General features: G+C 34.0%; 1 non-coding gene across 1 annotated transcript; it reads left to right on the top strand.

Annotated features, from left to right (window-relative positions):
* The first annotated feature begins 241 nt into the window (after nt 1-241).
* Nucleotides 242-315, top strand: Trnai-gau. The gene has a single exon. It is a non-coding gene; the product is annotated as a tRNA-Ile (tRNA).
* The last annotated feature ends 11,793 nt before the right edge of the window (nt 316-12,108 follow it).

Raw genomic sequence — 12,108 nt, 5'->3', positions numbered from 1 at the left:
ATCTAAAGCCTGTTTTACTGCAGCTGCCATGACTTGCTCTTGTTCATTAATGTCTCTACATAATTTAATATATGTGTTTAAATCTTCATGTTTCCATGGTCTAATGATATCTCTGCACCAACGATTCGCTTGCTCATAAGCCAGTTGTTTTAGTAATGGCATTGCTTGTTCTGTATTTCCAAAAACTCTGGTAGCTGTTTGAATAAGCCTATCTACAAATTCAGCATAAGGCTCATTAGCTGGCCGGTTAGCTCAGTTGGTTAGAGCTTGGTGCTGATAACGCCAAGGTCGCGGGTTTGATCCCCGTACGGGCCACCACCTTACCATGGCATAAAATGCTAGGACTCAATCCTATCAACTACACTTTTGTACACATTAATAAACCCTTCTCTCTTCTCCTTACTGTTCTACCCTTCCCAACCTCTGGTAATCACTATTCCTCTGTCTTTATGAGATCGTTTTTTTTTTTTTTTAGCTCTCTCACATGAATGAAGCTTTGAGGCAGTTGTTTTTCTATGCCTGGCTTATTTTACTTACCATAATATCATCCAGTTCTATCCATTATGCCCCAAATGACAGGATTTAATTCTTTCTTATAGCCTAATGACATTCTGTTTAAGTGTATCACATTTTCTTTACCCATCCCTCCTTTGATGGGCAATGTGATTGATTCCAGATCTTGATTGATATGAATAGTGTTACAATAAACACGGGAGTTCAGTTACCTCTTTGGTATACTGACTTTCTTTTCTTGGATACATACATATTAGTGGGATTTCTGTATTATATGGTAGTTGTATTTCTAGTTTTTTGAGAAAACTTTGTGTTGTTTTTCATTATGGCTACACTAACTTACATTCCCACAGTGTATTAGTCATCTTTATCTGAATCCTTGTCACCATTTTAAAAATCCTTTTGATAATAGCCATAGGAATTGGGGTAAGACAATATTTGTTGTAGTTTTGATTTTCATTTTCTGATCATTAATGTTGAATTTTTTTCATATACTTTTTTTGCCATTTGCATATTTACTTTTAGAGATGTCTATTCATATCATTAACCCATTTTTAAGTGGATTAATAGATATTTTTGCTGATGAGTTCTTTATATTCTTTATGTATCCTATGTATTATTCCCTTGTCAGATGGATGGTTTACAATTTTTATTCCCATTCTACAGAATTTCTGTCTTCAATCTGTTGTTTCCTTCCTTCACAAAAACTTCTTATTTTGATATAGTTCTACTTGCCTGTGCTTTGCAACTCTTGTCTAAAACATCTTTCCCTCTACCAAGGTCTTGAGTATTTCCTTTATGTTTTCTTCTAGTAGCTTCATAGTTTAAGGGTTTGCACTTATGTCTTTGAGTTGATATTTTGAGTTCACTTTTGTATATGGTGAGATGTAGAGGTTTAGTTTCATTCTTCTCCATAAGGATATCCAGTTTTCCCAGCATAATTTATTGAAGAGACTGTCCTTTCTTCAGTGTATGTTCTTTGCACATTCATTGAAAATCAAAATTATTTGGCTATGCATATGTGGATTTATTTCTGGGTTCTCTGTTTCATTCCATTAGTGTATGTATCATGCATCTATTTTTATGCTAGGATCATGATGTTTTTTTTTAAATTCTTCCTTATTATTATTATTATTATTATTGCAATACTAGGAATTGAATTTACGGCCTTCCACATGCTAGGCAAGCACTCTACCACTGGACTATATTCCAAGCCCTGCAGTTTTGATTACTACAGGATTTGTAACATGATTTGAAGTTAGTTGTTCTGATGTTTTCATCTTTGTTCTTTTTGCATGGGTTTCTTTGGCCATTTGGGGACTTTTATGGTTACATGTGAATCTTAGGATTTTTTTTTTTCTATTTCTGCGAAGGATGACATTGGGATTTGGATAATAATTGTATTGAGTCTGTAAATTGCTCTGGTTATCCTGGACATTTTAACAGTATTTATCTATGAACATAGATGTCTTTCCTTTTTTGTATGTGGTGTGTGTTCTTTAATTTATTTGAGAGGCATTTTGTAGTTTTCATTGTAGAGATTTTGATCTCCTTCATTAACTTTATCCCAAAGTTTTTTATTTTATTTTACTCATTTCTATTGAAAATGTATTGTTTTCTTGATTTCTCTTTCTGGTGCATAGGAATGCTACTGGTTTGTACATGTTGATTTTGTATCCTGCAACGAAACTGAATTTTTTGTTTGTTTGTTTGTTTTCTTTTTAGTTTTTACAATTTTTTGGTAGTCTTTAGATTTTCTATATATGAGATCATGCCATCTGCAAACCAGATGCATACCATAATTTGCCATCCTTCTTTCCAATTTGGACCCTCTATTTCTTTCTCTTCTTACCCTGTTGCTCTGACGAGGACTTCCAGCTCTGTGTGGAAAAAGAGTGGTGAAATAGCCATCCTTGTGAAGCAAGAATTAAAGACAGGCAGTCAGTGTAGAGAGGCAATTAAGTGGGATGGAGAAAATGGGGGCCGATTTGAGTCTGAGAAGATGGGAGTGTTAATGTCTCCAGAGCACTTTGATCACCAAGTTTACCTGCCTATACCACACCTCCCAGAAAGTTGTTACTGAAGCACCCCCTGAACAGACAGGGAGCTGCTAATTAATGCCCCTGGGCTGCTGCTCCCTTTCTGTCCAGATCACTCCAGTTGGCTCTTCCCCATGCCCATTTTCTTCCCGCCTTTCAGCCATCCCACCAGCAACTCCTGGGCCTAGTCATGTACCAGGGAGGAGAGGGAGAATGGGGAAGAGAGCAGGGGAACAAAGAAAGTCTAAAATATATAAAAGGGGCAGGATGCTCTCCCTTCTTGGAATACCAGGATACCAGCTATAGCCCCTTCTCCCTCCCAGGAGAAGTCTGTATTACTACTTTTTAAATAAAATCGGTTTTACATGCTTGCCTCAGAGCTTCTGTAATGTTCAAACTTCAACATTTGAGGAAGTAAGACTTGTCACTGGTCACCGGTGGTATCACTTCTTTTCATTGCAGCTCTTTCTTAGAAGAAGAGCTTTTGACATTTCCCCATTCGGTGTGATATTTGCTATGGGTTTGTCATATGTGACCTTATTGTGTTGGGGTATTTATCAATTAGATTTACACATCACTCAAAATACAGTCGTTACCCTCTGACATGTGGACATAGCTGTTACATCTGACATGAGAGTAGATTGAAAACGGAATGAGGGCAGGAATAATTGTCTATCTTGTGTCACCAACACTGACAAGTAGAGTGTCTTTCATTTAGGATGCACTTAACCCTTGAATTAATGACTATTTAAAAAATAGATACTTGAACCTGCATAGATAGTGTTTCCTGGTGAACAAACATCATTGCTTTGGTTAATACCAGAACTTAAAATAGGTGAACTGGAGAAACTCAAAGCTCTATAATATGCTAACTTTTTTCAACTTGTGCAAACAAAGGATAATTTAAGACATGCAACTGCTAAAAAATTGTAAAATATATCCTTAGAATCATTAATCTGGTTAACAGCCTAGTTAAAATTGCTATATAATATATAGTTCATGATATATATATAGTGCTGGCAAACAGTACTCCAGGAAGAACATTAGAAGTTTGGGGATTAAGAGGTGATAGTTATTATATTATCAGATTATTTAGTAGATTTTTGTAGCTTTGGGGATTCAGTTTTTGTTGTCTCTTAATTGACGTATTAAGGTTCTGCTGAACTTCTATGAATGGCTTATTAGGTTATTATAGATTATTACAGATTTCAGTTTGTTGATGTTAAACTGCATCAGTTTTTTTTCTTTTTAATCTGGTTAATACACATCCTGGGCCAAGTCTTGAGGCATTCATTTTTAGAGAAGCAATAAGATACTTCTTTCAGAGAAGATCTTATATTTAATCATTTGCAAGAACTTGGGCAAATTCAAGAGTTCTATCTCTTGGAAACCTTAAAGTTGGGTGTAGTGTGAAGGAAAATAATTCACTGTTTGAAAGTTCACAAAAAAAAGGAATACTGCAAAATGAAATAAAACAATTGAGTAGCTTCATTGCCTTAAGAAACTTCTTGGATTTTTTTCCCTCTTGGCAAAAGAACCCAAGAAAAATGCTGGCTTCTTTCCAGCATCATTAAATGGCAATGAGCAGTCAGGCTCATGAAACTGTCTAGTAGTGTGGAAGTGATGACTTGGTGGTGAGAAGAGGCAGCGTCTTCTAATTATTGCGGCATCTTAACTTTCTAAATTAAAAATATATATGTATTTCTAACCTTTCTTTTATATATACATTCCTCGAGGGAAAGGAAGAAAATCAGAGTTTCTTTTTTTTTTTTCACTTCCTCTTTCTGAATGTATGTTTTTAAGGAATTAGAGACTTTTGGTTTTATTGCAAAACTTGTCACTGCTTCAGGTTTGCAAGTTGAGGAGGTGACATGTATTACAGAGTTAGCCAACTTGTTCAGCTAATTATACTCTTGCTATATTGGAACAAAACTGAGAAGAAAAGCTATTTAAATGTGTCTTGTTTTTTTTTCTAACACTCACTTTCTAGTTCTAATAAGGAAAAATGGCCATCACTCTCCAGATTGCTTCTATAGTTGAGTAACATTACATACTGTGGCATTCAGGAAAACCGTGTTTTTGAATTATGACTGATTTTTATAAAAGTAAATTAGCTGAAACATTAGTCGGCATTTCTTCCTGCTGACACACACACACACACACACACACACAGAGATGTAAAAGTTTTAAAAATAAAAAATAGAAAGTTGGTTACCACGTACTAACCCTGGGAAAGGGGGAAATGGGACATTGTTTAATGTATATAGAATTTCTGTTGTGCACAGTGGAAAAGCTTTGGAGATTTGGTTCACAACAATGGAGATATGCTTTATATTATTAGGCTTTTTACATAAAAATGGTAAATTTTGTGCTAGGTGTTTTTTTTTACTATAATCAAAAAACGAATGAACCTCATCCACATTCCCGGTGTCCCTCAGGAGGGAACCAAGTTCAATGTATCATTGTGGTGTTAGGTTTTTTTTTTTTAAATCACTTGTCTGTGACTTAGACATGTCTGTTTATAATTTGATACCTACATAGCAAATGAGTGGGTGGGAAATGCAAATATAGGTTGAGAGAGGGTAGAGAGGATGCTATCATATTACAGAGAAAATAGACTCAAATGTGCAGCTAAATTTATATATATAATCTGTTTTTTGAAGTATTCAGGAATATTTTAGCACCTTTTGCTTTAATTAAAAAGAAAAGTGCCTTGATTCAGTCATCTTGGGGCTGCAGAAGATGTGTTCCAATAACAGAGACCAAAGAGTTAAAAAAAAACAATTTTAAAAAAACATTTTATACATTTATTTACTACAACAACAATTCAGCTCATATTGTTTCAACCTGATTTTTTAGTTATCAGTCTACCACAAATTCTTTCGTGTCAGTAAATATTCATCCAGAGTGTAATTTTTATTGCTAAAAATCCCATGTTAATAAACATATATGTACAATAACACACAAGTCTGAACTATCTTCACAGATTTTGTAGGTTTAGGAAATGCAGGAATGGCTTTCATTTTTTTTAACTTTATTTTTATTTGTTCTTTTTATTTTTTATTTATTATTTTTTAAATGAGTGGAATACTATTCTAATTTTGACTTCAATTTTAAACAAATCGTTATAAAAAGATATGTGAGAAGAGGAAAAAAATCAATCAGTCCCAGTAAACAAGGCTGTCAAACATTATTTCCCTCTGCAGATAAGATGGATGTATACACAATGGAATATTACTCAGGCATAAAGAAGAATAAAATTGTGGCATTTGCTGGTAAATGGATGGAACTAGAGACTATCATGCTAAATGAAATAAGCCAATCCCTCCCCCAGAACAAAGGCTGAATGTTCTATCTGATATGTGGATGCTAACATGATATAGAGTGGAGGTTAGTTCTTTGAATTAGACAAAGGGGGGAAGGAAGGGAAGGAGGGGGATGGGAATGGGAAGGTCAGTAGAATGAATTGGACATAACTTTCCTATGTCCCTGTAGGAATACATGACCAGAATAACTCCACATCATGCTCAACTACAAGAATGGGAAGTTACATTCCATATGTGTAGAAGGTGTCAAAATATATTCTACTGTCATTTATATCTACAAAGAACAACTGGAAGGAATGGGAAAGTTATGTCTAATTCATTCTACTGTCCTTCCCATTCCCATCCCCCCTCTTCCCTTCATTTGCCTTTGTCTAGTCCAATGCACTTACCCCCAATCTACATCATGCTTTAGCATTCACATATCACAGAGAACATTCAGCCTTTGTTTTGGGGCTATTGGATTACTTCACTTAGCAATAATCTCTAGTTCCATCCGTTTACCAGAAAATGCCACAATTTCATTCTTTATGCCTAAGTGATATTCCATTATGTATACAGACCACATTTTCTTTATCCATTCATCTATTAAAGGGCACCTAGGTTGGTTCCACAGCTTGGCTATTATGAATTGAACTGCTATAAACATTGTTGTAGCTGCTTCACTGTAGTATGCTGATTTTAAGTCCTTTGTGTATATACCAAGGTGTGGGATAACTGGATCAAATGGTAGTTCCGTTCCAAGTTTTCTGAGGAATCTCCATACTGCTTCCCAAAGTGAAAACCACATTTTTTTACATGGTCAATGTATTCTATTTTCTGTAAATAAATTTTCTGGATGAGGAACTTAACATTATTCTTAAATCTAGAATAGTGAAGTGTGGAGCTATTAACATTCATTCATCCTGGAGTGAACAACATTAACATTTACTTTGGAAGTCATGGTGGAGGAGGACAAAGGGTCATTTTTATAACGTGTATTCAATTATGGTAACATTGGAACTTTGAGTTAGGGTAGATGAGCTCAGCACTTTCTATTCATAGTGTTACAAAGTTGGCATTTCAGGGAAGCCTAGAAGATTACTGTTCTAAAATCTTAATTGTAAAGTTAGTTAACAACCCCCAAATGCCAAATGCAAAGGGAAATAGGTAATAGGGATGGCGTTAAGGGAGTGCACTCATAATACCAGTTTACCACTTTGGCCAGTGGTATTCAGTAAGCTCATGCATGAAATCATGTTTTAAACTTCTAACATGCACTGGAATGAGCTCTGCTCTGCCCCCTCCACCTCTAGTGGGAGTACTAACGAACAATCAGGGGGCTGTGGATAATCACTAACTGGCTATTAATGATGGCACATTAGCTTTATCTTACAGTTTGATGTAAAAAGAAATGTGAGCAATGTGGATTTCAACCTTGAGTACTGTTAACATCACATCATGCCAGATTTGAAGAGATCGTTAGAGAATAGTTTAAATGCCCATCTGATGCCTAGCTCTTCTTAGACAAGATTAAGAAGGATATATTTAAAAACAATAACAGATGTCAACGTGGTTGTCATGCAGGTTCTTTTGCACGAAAGGGGGAACTTGTTGCCTGATGAGATATTCCATTTCATTCTTAGCTAGCTTTGACCATTAGTTATTTCTTCACTAGATTACACAAAACCCATGTCCACTAAAATTCAGATAAGCAATATCTGGGGTTTAAAGAGTTCTCCTTTCAGCATGCTTTCAAGTTTTTTTTTTTTTTTTTAAATCTTACTTGCTGTCCTTAAACATGTTCCATTTCTAAATATGTTTCTTTTAAAGTGCCTGTAATATGAGAATCAAGATGATGTGTGGCTCTTACAAGTTTATAAGACTTTTACTAATATTATGAGACTGTGTACTAGCTCAGTTTTTAGACATTTTTTCTGTTTGAATTATTAATTATAATATTAGTAATCTGAAAAGGATGAAAACACAGAAAAAAGACCTATGCTACTAACCTGTGTTAGAATGTTATTTTTAGAAAAAAATTTGCTTTATGTTTCTCTTATTCAAATTGATCACTTTATTGCCAATACTCTAAAATGGTAGATCTCCTATCACTCTGATTCCTTCTTATGTTCTTGTGGTTATGTGTATTGTTTTCTGTTTATAAAAATGACATATTATTTTAAAAATCTGGAAATTACATCAAATTTTAAAGAAATATATTACAGATAATATATTTGTGGGTATGTTATCCATGAATAACCGTTCATTATTTTGCAATTTGTTTTTCTGAATGATGAGTGAATGTGTATGTCCTTATGTATGCAATGTATGTGATAGAGATTAAATTATAAACACATTGTGTATATTATTTGTTCTGTCAGTATTATATTTTGAATGTTTTTCAGTCATTGAACATTTAAAAATGTTTATGCTTTATATAATATTCCATTTATTTGTAAACTTAACAGTTCTATTGTTGGACTTTTAAGTTGTTCATGTTTTTATGATTATAAATGCTCTCATAGTAGACATATTTGCATACAAATGAATATCTTTGCATCCATGACAATTTTCTTAATACAGATTTCTTGAAGGGTTAATGGATCAAAAGGTATGAACATTTCCTAAGGCTCAGAAGAGTCTCTTTAAAAGAGAGGGTCACCATCTAGTTAATCACCCAAACTTTTACTAGAACACCTTCAGCAGAACAAATACTGAACTATATGGAACTGGGTTACTAGGTGCAAAGAAAAACTTAACAGATTGAAATGGGACATAGGGTCATCCTGCTAAAAAAATACCATTATTTTTCTTCAAAATTCTTCCAATGTTACCTCCTATTAGGATTAAAAAATAAATCTCTTAGCATGGTCTATTTTTAATAAAGATAATAAAAGTGTTATCATAACAATTCATTAGCAATCACAAGAACTTATGCTTTTTTATTCACTCGACTTTGTTCCCGAGTGAGAGTAAAACTACTGTAAACATAGAATCTACAAGGTGATTTTATTATAAAATTGTGAAATAGATTTGAACATACCACATTTCAAAGAATTACTATGAAGAAGTACATACCAAGTAACTTAGCAACAAATAAATAATAAAGATTTTAATGAAAAATTTTATTAGTCTGTGAGTCTTATCAGATAAAAATGCAAAGAATTCCATTATATTGTGGAATATTTTTGAAAGGCTAAATTTGCTAGCTTGTAACAGGAGGGAAATTTAAGAGATACTATGACATAATTATTTTCAGGGGGTCTTTGTCTTTAGTCTTTTGCTTTAATCAGCTTTTTCACTTCTGTGACTAAAAGACCCAGCCAGAACAACTGTAGAGGAGCAAAGGTGATTTTATTATAAATTCTTAGGGGCTCATGATCTCAGAGGTCTTAGTCCATAGACAGCAGGCTCCATTCCTTCAGACTTGAGGTGAGGACTTCAGGTGGAAGAGTGTGGCAGAGGGAAGCAGCTCATATCATGATCAAGAAGGAGAGAGAGAGAGAGAGAGAGAGAGAGAGAGAGAGAGAGAGACTCCACTCACTGTCCCAAAGTCACGCCCCAATTCACACCTCCTCCAGCCCCACCCCACCACTTCAGTTACCACTCAGTTAACCCCTAATCAGGGGGTTAATTTACTGATTGGGTGAAGACACATTTCAATCATGTCTCCTATGAACCTTCTTACATTGACTCATGTGAGCTTTTGGGGTACATCTCATATCCAAACCTTAACATCTTTATTCTTTTGTTTTAATTTTACTTGCTTCCTATAATTAGACATTGTGTTTATCAGGAGCAAATATTTAAATGATAATTCTAGGTCAAAAGTTAAGTAGGCATTTAAAAAAACAGATTTCAAAGTGGTTGTTAGGAGGTTCTTGGCATCAAATAATATTCAGTTTATTAAACAGATAGCAGTTTTTTCCTGATCATCTCACCAAAAATAATCATGTTATTTATAGGAAGTACATAATTGTTGATAGATATCCTTGTTCTAATTTTAATATAATTATGGAATTCCTTCATTATTTAAGATATGTAAAAATGAGAAAATCTAAATCATAAAGTTAGAGCTATGATAGTAAGAGAACTGAAGAAATTATAGAGTTTTTCTTCACTTGCAATCTGGATGCCTTTTATTTCACTGTCTTCGCCTATTGCACTGGTTCGAATCTCTAATGCACTGCTGTAAAGAAGGGATGATTCCAGCCATCTTTGCCTTGTTCTTGATTGCAGGAGGAAATTGTTTAGTCTTATGTCATTTAGTGTGATGCCAACTGTAAAACTTTCATAGTCGTTCTTTGCCAGGACACGAATATTCCCTTCTATTCATAGCTTGCAAAGAGGTTTTGTTTGTTTGTTTATAATATTAAGAGCACATATTAGACTTTGTCGTGTTTTTCTGAATATTGAGATGATCATATGGTTTTTACCTATTAGTTTGTTAATATGGTAAATTATGCTTATAGATATCTGATTGTTAAACCAACTTGTGTTATGGGGTAAACTCTATTTTATCATGATCATATCCTTGTTGTCCCTTTTTATTTTCCATGCAAAGTTTTATTTGCTGATATTTTGTGGAAGTTTTTTATTTTCATATTCATGAAGGTTAGTATCTGTAGGTTTTTTTAAATTTAGTTTTGGTAATTTTTATGTCTTTAATCCATGCCTCATGAGAGTTGTTGCCTCAGGAAAGTAGTTACTCTTTCCAATTTTCTGGAAGAGCCTGTGTAGAATCGATATTGTATTTTCTGTAAATATTTGGTGGAATTCAGGAGTAAAGTTTTCTGTGTCTGGAGTTTTGTTTGTTAAAAAGTTTTAACTACATGATCAATTTTAACAATAGATATAGGGAGCCAGGCACAGTGGCATGCACCTGTTATCCCAGCAACTTGGGAGACTGAGGCACATGGATCATAAGTTCAAGGCCAGACTGGGTAACTTGGGAAGACCCTGTCTTGTCCATGTTGCTTGATAGTATTGTGTATTCTTACTTTTTTCTATTTTTATATTACTGTTTTATATATTTTTATATTAATATATTAATTATGGATATAAAAGATATTAAAGTTCTCAACTATACTTGTGGAATTATCTTTGCAATTATTTATATATGTATATATACATATATACATATATTTGTAAAAATATATATGTAAAATATATATATATGTAAAAAACAAATATATGTGTAAAAACAAATATATATGTAAATACATATTTTATATGTAAATAAAAATAAAATATATATGTAAAAATATATGTATTATATGTAGTTTTTACTTAAAGCAGTTGGAAGCTCTGTTATTATGTCCATGAACCTTGAGGATTGTTTTACCTTCTTGATGAGTTGACCATTTTATCATTATAGAGTAATATTTTCATCCCTTATAATATTCTTCGCTCTGAAATAGACTTTATTATTAATATAATCACTCCATCCTTTTTTTTTTATTAGTGTAACATGGTCTATGTTTCTTTTTTTTTTTTTTTTTTTTTTGTACAGGGGATTGAACTAAGGAAGACTTAACCACTGAGCCACATCCCCAGCCCAATTTTGTATTTTTCTTAGAGACAGGGTCTCACTGAGTTGCTTAGGGCCTGGCCTCGGTGCTGAGGCTGGCTTTGAATTCGAGATCCTCCTGTCTCAGCCTCCCAAGCCACTGGGATTACAGGCTTGAGCCACTGTGCCTGGCCATGGTCTATGTTTTGTGTGCTCTTTTATCTGTACAGCACCACACATTTTGGTGATCTAGGCTTGGTGTGGGTTGGTCTCTAATCTCACTTTGCACTTTTGAGGAACTTGGGCTGTATTTTCTCTCCCCCCATGTGCATACCATACTTAGAATGGTTGGTCATTTCATTTGCACAGATATAGAGAAGGGCTTATTTTAAATGTGAAAATCCATGGGTCTTATCTGGCAAATTTGAGTTTGTGATTCCTGATGGACTACTTGGTGGGATACGTCCAACAGGCGTCAAACTATATATTCTGGACCTCAGGAGGTATTTGGATACATGGGTGCAGATAAATTCTACTAAGAGACCTTTTTAGAATGAGAAAGGGATTCAGGATGAAAGCTGGTCAAGAATGGACAGACATTTAGTGAGAAATTCTAAAGTTAGGTAAGTTCTAACGTAGGGTTAGTAAAACTTCCTTATATTTAAATGCAAACACCAATAAATCTTTATAATGGAAGATTATTTGCATATTTTACTATATGATCTGTAGAGGTTTTAATATT

The sequence above is a fragment of the Marmota marmota genome, unplaced genomic scaffold (genome assembly GCF_001458135.2).
Source record: "Marmota marmota marmota unplaced genomic scaffold, marMar, whole genome shotgun sequence".
Classification (NCBI taxonomy): domain Eukaryota; kingdom Metazoa; phylum Chordata; class Mammalia; order Rodentia; family Sciuridae; genus Marmota; species Marmota marmota.
The sequence above is the reverse complement of the archived record's forward strand: the minus strand, read 5'-3'. Positions and strand labels throughout refer to the sequence as shown.